The sequence below is a fragment of the Acinonyx jubatus genome, chromosome A1 (genome assembly GCF_027475565.1).
Source record: "Acinonyx jubatus isolate Ajub_Pintada_27869175 chromosome A1, VMU_Ajub_asm_v1.0, whole genome shotgun sequence".
Lineage (NCBI taxonomy): Eukaryota > Metazoa > Chordata > Mammalia > Carnivora > Felidae > Acinonyx > Acinonyx jubatus.
The window spans coordinates 195,133,879-195,147,423 of record NC_069380.1 but is presented as its reverse complement, the minus strand read 5'-3'; the positions used below and the strand labels follow the sequence as shown (position 1 = coordinate 195,147,423).

The 13,545-nt window shown below is 48.4% G+C and overlaps 1 protein-coding gene across 8 annotated transcripts in view; it reads right to left on the bottom strand.

The window, feature by feature from the left end:
- Positions 1-13,319, bottom strand: part of HTR4 (5-hydroxytryptamine receptor 4) — a 174,750-nt gene extending 161,431 nt beyond the window's left edge. For 4 of the 8 annotated variants that reach the window (XR_008289327.1, XR_008289333.1, XM_053200621.1 and 1 more), the window contains exon 1: positions 11,453-11,808. The gene's annotated coding sequence lies outside the window, so the exon portion shown is untranslated. The other 4 variants (XM_053200620.1, XM_053200622.1, XM_027076729.2 and 1 more) reach the window with 4 other exon arrangements.
- Between the last annotated feature and the right edge of the window lie 226 nt (positions 13,320-13,545).

Sequence of the window (13,545 nt, the reverse complement as noted above, 5' to 3'; positions counted from 1 at the left end):
TCGGGACTACATTCGCAAGTGTCTTTCCAGGGATGGCAGTCAAAATGCCATTTGTACTGAGTCACCTGGAAAGATTTAGACCTAAATAAAAAGCCTCCAGCTGTTTCATTTCCATAACTGAAAACCATACAGATGCCAATTCAATTATGCTTAAGGGACCACAGTGCAGATACGTACAATTAGGATGTAAAATGGCTTTTCACTTTTCTCAAAATAACTGAGAAAATATTCCTTCTGGATAAATACACTTTTCTCAGCTGGGAATTCTAGACCTTTTGTCAGAAAACTGATATTGAAAACAGCCTTTCACCAATGAAAGACTAGTGAGGAGGCATATCTAATCTACCTGTGGGGAAAAAATAGATTATAGGAAAAGTCAACTTCCATGCACTTCCATTTCATGTAGCACGGTAACACAGTACCTCTAGAGCGTTTCTAGAAATCAGATATTTTTAAAGGCAAAGATTTCCCTCCCACCACCCCCACAAAGAATGTGACAAGGAGAGGGACTTTGCAAGAAACTAGACCCAATGAAACATGGATCCGGATATTTCACGAAGAAAGAGAAAGAAGATTCAGGAGGCATTTGTATACTATACTTATATTATATTACATTATATTATATTATATATACATTATACTATATAAATAATTATAATTATATATATTAACATATAATATAATAATTTTAATAATATCCTATAATGTTTCTGACCACTTGATTAATGTCTCACTCCTAATTTGGCCACAGATTCTATGAGAAAAGAGACACCGTTCGTGATCAGTGTTGGTCAAAGGAATGGCCTAACACGATATGGAAGTTCCACTTGATAATTAGAAAAGGAAGTAGTCTTGTCTTTGGGTCTCCAAACGAGAGATGGGAGCCTCTGGAGGAGTGTGACACTCACTCTGAGGTACATCACCCGACATCAGAGCTGTCCAGTTACTGACCTGTGTGTCTGGGCAAGCGACAAGGTCCCCCTCAGTGGGAGGCTCAAACAGAAGCCGGCAAGCCATCAGTCAGTCAAGGTTGAGGGGAGGAAGCAAGTCGTAGACGATTTTGAATTCTGATGACATCCCGGAATGCAATGAGAGCGGAACTACCTAAGAGGCTGTTTACCGTAGAGCAGCTAGAGCAGTGGTTCTCAAGTTTAAGCAAGTATAAGAATCACCTGCAGGCTTGTTAAAACACAACGGCTGGGCCCCACCTCCACGTTCCTGATTCAGTAGGTTTAGGGTGGAAAATCTGCATTTCTAACAAGATCTCAAGTACTGCTGATGCTGCTGGCCTGGGGACCTCTCTTTAAGGTCAAACATCAATTCCCTGAGTGTGGTTCCCATGTCCCTGGAGAAAGCTTGTGGTCCTAGGCAGCAGGTGGACACAGCATTAGATGCTGTGGGATCATATGGTTCAAAATGTGTTCTCCTTTCCTTTTCTATTTTCATCACTGTTATTTACGTTGAAGAAGAGAACTCAAGTGTTAATCTCTGAAACCTTCCTGACATTTGGAAATCTCCTTTTTATAATAAAAAAAGAACAGGTCTCAAGCTCACAATCTTTGGCTAGAAACACGATTATCTTACTGAGGTCCTCCAAGAAGCAGGTCTGAAGGTGAGGATTAAATAAATGTGCCCTGTTCATCTGGCAGGTGCAGGGACACCCTTGGCGGATAATGATACAGGCATGGAGGTGAAAGGCAGCCGATGCAGAATGTGTTATTACGCCACAGAAGCATCATCTCACGTGGAAGCTCTGGGAAATGGTGCAAATATGCCTCAGAATTATCTGGGACAAGTGGGGAGGGCACTGGGGTATTAATACTCTCACCACCATCATTTATTGGTTAGGGGCTGTCCACGGGGGACACGGTTTCCCAGGCACCTCCAGCCCATCATGCTTATAAGCACAGTGGATTACAGCAGACTGAGGGCAGCCCTTCCAAAAATGAGGCAGGTTCACCACTGGAAGTCAGGAGGCTGGATACAGAAAGGGTGACGGGGTCTGCAGGAAACTGAGAGGACCGGTGTCAGTATCTGCTCCAACTGTGCAGCTGAAATCCGATACATTGTTTTGTGTGTGCGGCATTCGCTTTTACAGTTACCTTCTATTTCTTGCAGTTGGCACTGGCTTCCACTTACATTTTTGTTTCTTTGTAAAATAAACTTATTTAAGGAAAACTAATTGATCTAAAGAAAAGGGCTCTGCAGATAATGTGCCAGATGGCATGAGAAGGTGGCAAGAACCACAAAGGTAGTACTCAAACGACTGCAGTTTGGGAGACACCGGCATAGTGATTTGAGCAGAGATTGGCACTGTTCTGAGGGCCGTCTGGCAAATATTTTAGGCTCTATGGAGCACAAGGTCATTATCACAACTACTCAACTCTGCCCCTGTAGCATGAAAACTGCCACAGACAATACGTAAATGACTGAGCATGGCTGTTTTCCAATAAAAGGTATTTATGGACACCAAATTTGAATTTCACGTAATTTTCACTTATCACAAAATAGTCTTTTTCTTTTGATTTTTTTTTCCCAGCAATTCTAAAAATGCAAAAACAGGGGCGCCTGGATGGCTCAGTTGGTTGAGTGTCCGACTTTGGCTCAGGTCATGGTCTCGAGGTTTGTGAGTTCAAGTCCCACATCAGGCTCACTGCTGTCAGCCTGTCAGCGCAGAGCCTCTTCAGATCCTCTGTCCCCCCTCTGTCTGCCCCTCCCCTGCTTGCGCTCTCCCCCAAAATAAATAAATATATATTTTTTAAAAAGTAAAAATCATTTTCAGCTCACAGGCCATACAAAAACAGACAGCCAGTCAGACAGTTCGCCGGCCCAATTCAAAGCATGGCCTTGGACTCTGTCGTGGTTGCACTGATCACCAGGTATGCCCTTGGACAAATCGCTTACTTTTCTTAGCCTCAGTGGCCCCATCTGTATAACAGGGAGAAGCATAATACGAACCTCACAAAAAATAAATGAACATGAACACTAATAATGCGAATGGCCAGTGAGTTCCCAACGTAATTTGAGCCGGCTATTGTGACAGGGTGGCCTCTGGATGGGGTCCTTGGAGGCTGGATGTTTCCCACTCTGCTTCTCCATGAAGGCAGCTACGCACCTGGGGACTGATCTGCCCCGCTTGGGGGTGTAGTTACACACATTACTTGTCTTCTCTGCAGGACAGGCCCCTGAGAGCTGAGTCTCAGAATGCCCGGAGCTTCTTGTTCCCGCTCATCTCAGAGGCTTGGATTTGGGAGGACGTCAAGCTAAAATCTGTATTCCACCTAAAGAAAGTCTTCAAAATTCTTGTTTTGAACTTTGCGGGATTAATGCTGCAGACCACAGTGGTTCTCTAACATTAGAATCCCTAAAAATCACTTGCACAACTGCGGATCTGAGTGCCTCATTCAAAGCATCTCTGAATCAGTAGGTCGGGGAACCTGCATTTGAACAAGCGTCCCAGCGATTCTGGTGCGGACGGCTCATGGAGAGCGCTTTGGGAAACACTGCAAGGATGGAGTGCAGTCCACCCAGGTGAGTCCGTCCCTCTGAAATCCTCTTTAATAGCTTTTCCCATCTATGTAAATGCCTCCTTGGCAGAGAGACCTGGATTATAGTATTTGCCATGCATGCCAAGAGAAAAGTCTCCGCCAGCCTGTTTACTTCTTCTGTCCTCACTCTCTTCTACGCCTTCTGAACCTCCTGGGCTAGAAAACAGTTTACACAGAACTCTCCACTTCAGATATCATGTGCTGATTATCATATCCAATTAAGCATCCTAGTGCAATCTCGAAGGACATGGGCTATTTACAGCTTGGATGGAAACTGTCGAGCAGAATCCTTATCTTTATGGGACTAATCAGAAGTCACCTCCCCAAAAAGCCTCTGAGTATACTCTCCCACCAATAGTTCCTAAACAAACCCCTTAGGAAAGAGATCGATCTGGATCCACAGATTTTGGAGGGGCCCATTTAACTCAGAAGAATCCTGCTGAGCAAGCAGGAGAGGAGCAGTGGCAGATTTCTGTGACTGAGATTTCATGAACACATACTCACCACCAAACCCTTCACGTGCGTTCCCTCACTGCAGCTTCACGCCGCACCCTGAAGGAGTACTGCAATTATACCCATTTCACAGATGAAGAAACTGAGGCATAGAAAGGAGACACTGTCCAAGGCCACACAAGGCAGTGGCTTCACAACACAGACCTTATGTCACTAAGCTATCCCACAAAAGATCCCAGTAGCCTCCCCCCCACTGCATCTCAACTTTTCGAGTCTCATTTTATTAACTAGATATTTATGTAGCTCCTTAAAACCCACACGGTATCTGCTGGCACCGGAAAGAGGCGAAGTGCTTTCACCAAGGCCTAACTTTGTTCTTAGCGCCATGTGACTCTGAGATCCTCATTTTGCTTCTATGAGCCCCAGGTCTCCGGCTGTTCAGTGTGGTTAAGATATCCAGCCCACCTGTCTTGCAGATCTGCTACTCTTCGTAAAATTCAAATAAGATGACATATGTGAAAGCCCTCTGAACGGCGTAAAAAGCTATCTAACGTGGTAATTCCCCAGCCTGTCATTGCCATGAATTATTTTCAATTTTGGAGAAGGAAGAAAGAGTGTACTCGTTTTGTACGATCATCTGTGTCAAAGATCAGATTTTCCAGAGACCTGGGTTAGTTTGCAAAGTACCAACCCGGCAGATTTTTGTGCAGCAAGGACATCACTACCTCCACTCACAAAGTAGACTATCGTGAGTGGGTGCAATGGAAACTTCAAGAGCCTGAGCACCAGCGACCTGGGTGCTGGCCACCGCCCTGCCACTAACTGACCGTGAGTCTTTCCCTCTCCCCTCCCAGGAGACATAATGCTGTTCGGTGTTCGAGAACGTTTTGGGAGGCAGACTGCCAGCGCTAGATCCCAGCTGCATCCTTCTGCAGGAGGTGGTGACCCTGGGCAAGTCATGTCAACTGTTTTGGTCTCAGTTTCCCAATGATACAAATGAGAATAAGAAACAGACGCTTACTTTGCAATCGCCCAAATAATGGATTGATGAATGGGTAGAAAGGTGGATAGACAGAAATATGACAAAGCAAGTTAATGTTGACTGTAGAACCTGTGTGGTGAGTGTATGTGTTCACTGGACAATTCTTTGAACTTTCCTCTTAACTTCCTGTTTTACAATAAAGTGTTGGGAAGTTTAAAAAAAAAAAGGCAACAATAAGTTTGCTAGAAGAGGTGGATGAGATATAGCGCTTTCAGCAATGTTCATAATCAGGGCTTGGCATGTATTACCGAGGTTGTTTACTGTATGGATAGAAGAGACAGCACGGTGATGGATCCCCTTGACTTTGACAATCTGTGAGTCAGAATGTGTGCTAGGTGAGCGGGAGCCACGACACCCATGAGGAGAAGGAGAAGCCAGGCCACGCGGCACAGAAACCAGATGGACAGAGAGGAGCCAAGATGCAGCCACAGACACATCGGAAACCAAAAGGTATGCACAAATGGAAGCAGCAGGACCCCATGCAGAGAAAGCCTAGTATAGGGGGACCTTGAAAATAAAAGCAGGTCATCTGTGTCACGTGCTAAATTAATGTGTTTCTCTATCAGACATCCCTCTGGTAGGAGGAAAGCACCGGGTATGAAGTCAAACCTGCGATCGAATCTTGTCTCTGCCACACTAGTTATTTGAAACGGGAGACCTTCGTTCACGTGTCCACCAGACCACGTGTACTGGGACTATCTCCGCCACTATGGAAGTGAGCCCCATGGCAACTAGGCTTTGGCTGTGACCTTGTGGCCCTGAATGGCTGGGCCAATCAGATTCACCCTGTTGAGAATTGGAACCAAGAGACACACTCTTGGTGGGAATGTGTCAGATTAATGGCAGAGCAATGAAGACAAGACCATGAACTCCTGGAGCTGAGTTCTCCACTGATGTCTTGATTCTCATCCTTCCTTGGGTCTAGTTCCTTGAATACATGAGAAAGCCTCATTATCCTTCCAATAATTTCCTATTTTTGCTTCAGCAAGCCAATATTGGCTTTTATTATGTATAAACAAATATATGTATGTGTATATATATATATGTATGTGTGCATATATATATATACACATATATATGTATATATACTTACTAATGCCATTACCCTAACTAATGCAAGAGTTTTCTTCAAGTTTCCAGGCCTTGGTTTCTTGATCTGTAAATAAGAGAAATATGTTTTTTCTCAGGGTTTTGATATAAAAATCAAAGAAGCCCAGCTGTGTACAATTCCACAGCACCTGGTAAATATTCAGTAAACATTGTTTAAATCCTGAGTTTCAGAACTGCTAGACCTTCCTCAGCAAGTACTTAGAGTCACCTTGGAGTGACCTTGTTTAGGGGGAGGATGTGTGGTTGTGCAAAAAAAGGCAGAAGCTGAGCCAAGAAGAAGGAAAGGGTTGATGGAGCTCGGAATCTGGTCTGAAAAGAAACTTCTTCTGATTAAGATTTTAAAAATTTAATCAGTTATATATAAATGCTCCCACTGGAGTTTCACTGGGTTTCCACGTTGCACTAAGGTCGATCTGAATGGAGAAATCAATGCAAAGCAACTTTGCAGGAAACAAAAGCTGGATGGACAGGTAACAAACCTTCCTCAATCTCAGAGGGACGAGTCAGAATGTATCTGGCAGTGGATAAGATATTGAAGGACTTTTCATTTGGATTATCCTGTGAGCAACGAGGGATCGTATCATTCCGGCCAAAGTAGCCGTGGGGGTGTGCGAGGAGGTAGGGAGCATGAAAAGATCTAAGATCAGAATTAATCTAACCCAGAAGTACCATAGCTAAGAAAAAGCAAAGGCTTTTCTGAAATTCAAAAGGAGAGGCAAAGTTTCGAGGCTTCAAGGGACACGTCAACTAGTCCTTAGCAGCGACTATTCTTTCAATTTTTGTTCTATCCCATGGTTCTCATAAAATCAAAGGCTTAGCTACCTTAAAAATAATATATTTTTCAAATGCTTGTTTACTTATTTTGAGAGAAAGCAGGGCAGAGAGAGAGAAGGAGAGAGAATCCCAAGCACTCTCAGAGCAGCTGGACATGGGGCTCGATCCCACAGACTGTGAGATCATGACCTGAGCCGAAATCAAGAGGCAGATGCTTAACCAACGGAGACACCCAGGCGCCCCCCGAATAGTATTTTTTATTAAAAAATTTCAGATGGGTGGGTTGTAAGCTTTATTTAGTTACATTGGTCTTAATCATGTGATCCTCAGACTGTGGTTCCTGGACCGTTGGCATCAGCATCACCTGGGAATGTAGTCAGAACTACAGATTCTCAGACCCCAACCCGGAAGCACTGAATCAGATACTCTGGAGACAGGGACCAGCCATCTGTGTTTCAACATGTCCTATGGATGATCTTGGTGTTCGCCAAGGTTGGAGAGACACTGTCTTAACCAAACTGTGAAGCTTGACAAACCAAGGCAGCTACCAAACCCGTGGATTTGTTGATATGGGGTCTTAGGAGAAGCGGGCAGCCTTCTCAGGGCTGGCCTTGGATTGTCAAGCTTAATAGTAATGGGTGAGCTAGTGGTGCTCACTCTATGAACGAGCCTATGTGACGGCCATTTACGCTGCACTCGATGTCCTTCTGTCCAAATGTGTACCACCTTGTACTCCCTCAGTAGCACCAAAACAGCATGCGGAATGAAAGAATGAACGAGTGGGCTAACAATACAGAAGGATGGGGTTGATACAGATCAGGCAACTTCAATTTTGATGAATAGAGATATCTAAAGTTTCCATGACGGTGAGGACTTAATGGAAAAAGAAATGCACAATGGCATCCAGCGTGTGTTCCTTTTCTCCATCCTTCCTTTCCCCGAACCCCCTCCTGCAACATACCCAACCCTGCCACCACCCTTCTTCTTCTGCATACACCTTGGAGCTATTTCCGAATAACCTAAATAACAAAGAGGGAGGAGAAGACCAAAAAAAAAAAAAAAAAAAACAAAACAAAAAAAAGGAGAAACCACATTATTTCAATGGAACACAGTCGCCAACCTGTCAGTTCCTAGCCTTCTTAGGAGCAAACTTGGTTCTACAACTGAACTAGAAGTTGTTTAAGATCATTTCCACCCTGTAACATCAAGATCCCATTCATGGAAGAGTTTAGCGTGGGGGCTCAGAAGAGACTCTGGAGTTAGACCCAGCGCCACTGCTCACAGCTCAGAGAACTCTTGAGTCTGTTATACTACCTCTCTAATTTTGAGTCACCTCATCTCTACAAGGGGAGGGAATAAAAGTCTCTCTCTCATGGGATTCTTAATGAAGATTAAATGAGATCATCCGCATAAAGCATTTAGAACTATGCTTAGCACCAAACAAGGGCTGGATTAATGTGAGCTATTAGGATTATTATGATAATGTCTCCAAAATGCTTCTCAACCTTCAGCAACATCTTGAGCATCTCCAGGCATAGCAACAAGGCAGTGAGAAACCACGAGGGATAAAGGTAAACGTGTGAGGGTGGTTAAGTTGGAAGGGTGTGGAAAAAGCAGCTAGCAACGCAGAAGTTCCACTACTCGTTAAAATACAGAAGGTATTTCTGCGCAAGGCGACAAGACTTGTGTTTGAATTACAACAGTGGTTCTCAGCAAGGGGGGTGGGTGGGAAAGGATCTGGTTCCCCAAGGAGACATTTTGGTCCTCACAACTGGCGATTGCTACTGGCACTTAATGGGCATCAGAGATGCTGTTAACCATCCAAGGACGCATAGGACAGTCCATCACAACAACAAAAAAATTATCTAGCCCAAGATGTCTGTAGTACACAGATCTGAGAAACCCTGAATTAGAATGTTGTGTGAAGTTATCTTAATAAGACTTAACACGCTTTTTCAATTTTCAAAAAGGCAATGGCATGGAAGATTCTGGCACTTGATGGGTGGTGAGAATAGGTGACCTCTAGGACTCTTTCAGGCCAAAGGCTTGATGTGGGCTGTTGACCTGAAACCACAAATTTAAGTCAAGAGTCTGTTTCCACGCCTCTCCCCTTTGCTTGGCTCCTTTCCCTAAAGACACACAGAACTTTTTAAGAAGATGGATAGGTATTGGAAGGCAACCAGAAGTCATTAGGGGTAATATTTCTCACTGAAAGAACACCAGCGACAATCAGAGATTTACAAAGCTGGAAGAAACCTTAGAAACGATCTAGCAACGAGACCCCAGCTGAATTCTTCTATCACACTTCACAGATGAAGAAACTGAAATTTAGAAAGGCCAAGAGACTCGATCTAGGTCACGGAACGCTCCACCCCTCAGAAGGTCCAGACCCTTCCAAAGAACTTATTTCACCCATTAGTCAGACAGTGATAACGTCAAGGGTCTCCTCTGTGCACTTGCTTTGCATCTTTTCTGCCATCGCAGTCCTCCTCTGTCCCTACCTCTGGAAATCCCGGAATGCGGGGTTCACCTGACAAAGCGGCAGCAGTGGGAATGAAAAACGAACAAAATTAGATTCAAGAAGTACTGAGGGAAAGCAGGTAAGACCTGCCCATGGATCAAGCTGACGAAGAGGAGGACTAAAGAGAGGACTTCCGTTCCCAGCCACCGTCACCTGGAGGGTGGTGCTGGTTCCATAACAGATGGGGAAGGCGGCTCTGGAGGTGGGGAGCAGGTCGCTTCTGCTGGGTATCATCTGTGAACTCGGGGAAGGATCTGAGGGGAAGAACAGTGCCAGGGAGGTCCAGGAGAAGTGGAGTGGAAGGAAATACATTCTATTTGTTGGTTGTGAGGCCAGTGCGGCCCCCTAGTAGGACCGGCTTCAGGAATAAAATCCAGATAACTCAGAGGAACCAAGGCTACTGTCTGCTCACCATGGGCCGAAGTGAGCACTCCCCGAAGGTCCCGCCAGCTCTCCTGGAGCTTAAACGGGGGTCTGCTCAACTCTGCAGTATGATCATACCACGGATATTTCCCCTGGGGGCGGACAGTGAGGCCAACACAAGAGAGAGTTCAGGGCAAGAGGCATAGGAATTTTTAAAAATGGCTCAAAATGCTGAAAACTCTACTTTGTACCGATTTTCTCCACCTCCTCATTTCCTGAGTGAAAAGCTGCTCCCCAGAACTGCACGCCACACGTCCCCTGTCCCGACTTCTTCCTTCTTTCTAGGGCACTGCATCCATCACAGTGTCCTTTTCCTTCACCACCTGTGCTCACCAGCAGCACAAAGCGGATTCTCCCTGGCCACGGATGCTGAAGGTCCCCCCAGGGGACCAGGCAAACACCTGAGGGCACACCACCCCCCAGGATCGCCCACAGAGGTTAAAACCCAGGGACGCGTCCCAGCAGTATCTAGGCAAGAAGGGCAAGCTTTGCCCCAGGGTCCTTCCACCCAAAACCCACCTACCAAACATGTTGTTCCTTTTAGTGGACCAAATGGAAAATCCAGCCAACCTTTTCTCTTAAGCTCGCCCTCGAGGAAGACGAGCTGGTGGCCACGACCTGTCCACCTCTGCCGGCCACCGTCTCTCCGTATCAACAGCCACTTCGTCCAAAGGCAACCCACAGCCCAGAGCCCCACGCCGGCTAGCGCGCCTGCAAGTGGTATCGGGATTCTGTGAAAGGCAACTGCAGGAAGCTGGTACCGGCAGGGCCGTGGAAGCTTCGTGCAGCACAGCGTGCCCACACACTCCTGGTCACTTACACACACGGCCAGGTGGACACAAGAACATGCGTGTCTCGTCGCGTACAGACACACACACACACACACGCACGCACACACACACAGTGAGAGGGAGTCACAGTCTCTGGGTCACACATCCAGGACCATCCTGACAGTCCACACACATGTATCCAGTTACACACACGTTATGGTTATGGATGCGCTGCCCGTGCTACCTCTCTCTCTCTCTCTCTCTCTCTCTCTCTGTTTCTCATACACACACGCACACTCACACCTAGACAGTCAGTGGGCAAACAAGCAGTTTCACAAGTACTTACGCACACACGCGCAGGGCACCAGCCCCGACCCCACGGCGGTCCCACGCCGGAGACGCGTCCTGCACCACCGGCCACCCACCCGCACGCACCCCCCTCCCCCGGCCGCCACGCAGCCCACCCCCCTGCGGCCGGGCGCGCTCTCCGGAGGTCCTCCTCCCCCGCCGCGCCCCCACCCGCTCCCCGGGGACCCCCCGGGGTCCCGGCCCCGCGCGCCCGCCGCACCTACCCGCCGCCCTAGGCGAGGCAGCCAGGCGCCCGGCGCGGCGGAGCGGCCACCCCCAGCCGCGGAGCCGAGCTTCTGCCGCCGCCGCTGCCGCCGCCGCCGCGCTCCCAGCCGCTTCCTGCGCCCTCCCCGCCGCCCCCTCGGGTGCCGGCTCCAGCCCCCGCGCAAGGAGGCCGGCGGGCGGGCTCGCGGCGCGGGCGCGGGCACTGGGCTGCGGCGGCGGGGACCCCGACCCGGCTCACCTGGGCGCGCCGCGCATCGTCCTCCTCCCGGGCCGGCGGGGCCGCACCGCGCGGGCTCCACGCCCCCCGCCCCGGCGGTGGCGCTCCCACCCCTCCTCCCCCGCGGCGTGGCGACGGCGACTGCGGCGGGGCGCACGGGAGAGTGGGCGCCAGGGCGGCCGCCGGGACCCCGCCCCTCCGTGCCGGCCGCAGGCGCCTCCCCCGCAGGAGCGCTGCCCCCGGCCCGCGCGGGCTCCTGCGTGACCTTGGGCAAGTTGGTTAACCTCTCTGAGCTCCCGTTTCCCCGCTGGGAAGATGATAACTAGAACCACTGAAGGCGCTGGTGGTGCCCCGTGCCGGGGAAAATCCTGCCCCCGTAGAGCTTACTTCCTTCTCATGCCTCTGACTTTGCCCGGGGCACGGTTAGTTTGGGAGCAGGGCTCCGAGCGAGCTCCCTCGTCCCTGAGACAGAGGGCTCCCAAGTTTTCCGGAGGCAGCGTTTCGGTGGCCTGAAATCTTCGTAAGGCATCCTGCCAATGTTTGTCAGTCGGCCCTTTGGCTCTTCGCTTCCCTGAGCTGGAGGTAGCCTGTTCTAGCTCCGTCCACTGGTGACCTCGAGCACGTGATCAGACAGGGGCCAAACCTCTGTGCTCCCACCTGTAAAATGGGCACCAGAAATTCACGAGCTGGGTTGAGACTTACCAAAGTTCCTGTCTGAGTGCACCTTGGCTGTTGTCATGATCTGTGAGGAACCGGGATGGAAGGCAAAACATTCTTCTTCAGCTTATATGACAAAGGCCTCAGATCCCAGGGACAAAACAATCCAAGAGTTAAACAAGTCATGATGAGAAGGCGAAAAGAGGGTCTGCCTTTGGCAAGACAGGTGAGGGGACGTCCCCTGGGGGCGTAATTCACCCACAGAAGGACCACTGTGGCTGCAGCCCCACCAGAGAAGCTGTGACAGTAATTATCCTCCTCTAGCAAATAAATCTTCCAAGATGCTCTTAAAAATTACTACCTTACAATGGTGAGCCCAACCCAAGTGAACTGGAAATTTGAATTAACCAACCCATTCATGCCAGAAACTCTGAGCTTTCTCGGCCTGTCTCTCTGCGGTTACTCCTCTCATTTCTCCCTTCTCTTCCAGGCCCTGTCTGGCTTCCTCATGGTCCGAATCTCTTGCCCATCTTAACTCAAATACTTTCTCTCTCTTCCTTCTCCCTTTTTCCATCTCAGTCTGTACATCTCTTCTTTATCCTCTTTGTGCCCTGTCTCTGTCTCCACACCTCTTGCTCTCAGCCCTTCCCACCCATTCCTTCTCTCCCTCGCGTGTATATGTCTTGAATCCTAATTCATCTTATGTCACAATTGGAAAGTGGCAAAGCTGTAAGTTATTTGTCTAATGATAATAAGATCCAAGCTTTAATGTATCACTATGCCACTTCCCTAAACCAAATACTCTTGATAAATGACACCATGATCCTGATACTCATGACAGCACGGAGCCTGAGTCACCTCGGACACCTCTACCTTTGTTCCCCTTCTCCCCACTCTCCACTCAACCACTTGCCAGTTCCCAGAGAGTCTGTCCCCACTCTGCCACAGACATCTGTCCTTTCCTGCCTGTTCCCACTGGACTGAGCCGTGTTTTTTTTCTGGAATCATGAAAGGGGTCTTCTGCCTGGTCTCTGCCCTCCAGCCCACCCTCCTTCTTCAGGCAGGTCCCAGTGATGTCACTCTCCAGCGCTAAAACCTAATGCCCATGGAAGATACATATCCCAAAGACAGGTTATCCCAAAGATAACCACGTCCTAATCCCCAGGACAGGTCATATTTACCCCATATAGCAGAAGGGGCTTTGCAGTTATGGTTAAGGTAAAGGCCTTGAGATGGGAGTTTATCCCTGACTGTACAGGTGGGCCCTTTTTTTTTTTAAACATTTATTTATTTTTGAGACAGAGAGAGACAGAGCATGAATGGGGGAGGGGCAGAGAGAGAGAGAGGGACACGCAGAATTGGAAGCAGGCTCCAGGCTCTGAGCCATCAGCCCAGAGCCCGACGCGGGGCTCGAACTCACAGACCGCGAGATCGTGACCTGAGCTGAAGTCGGACGC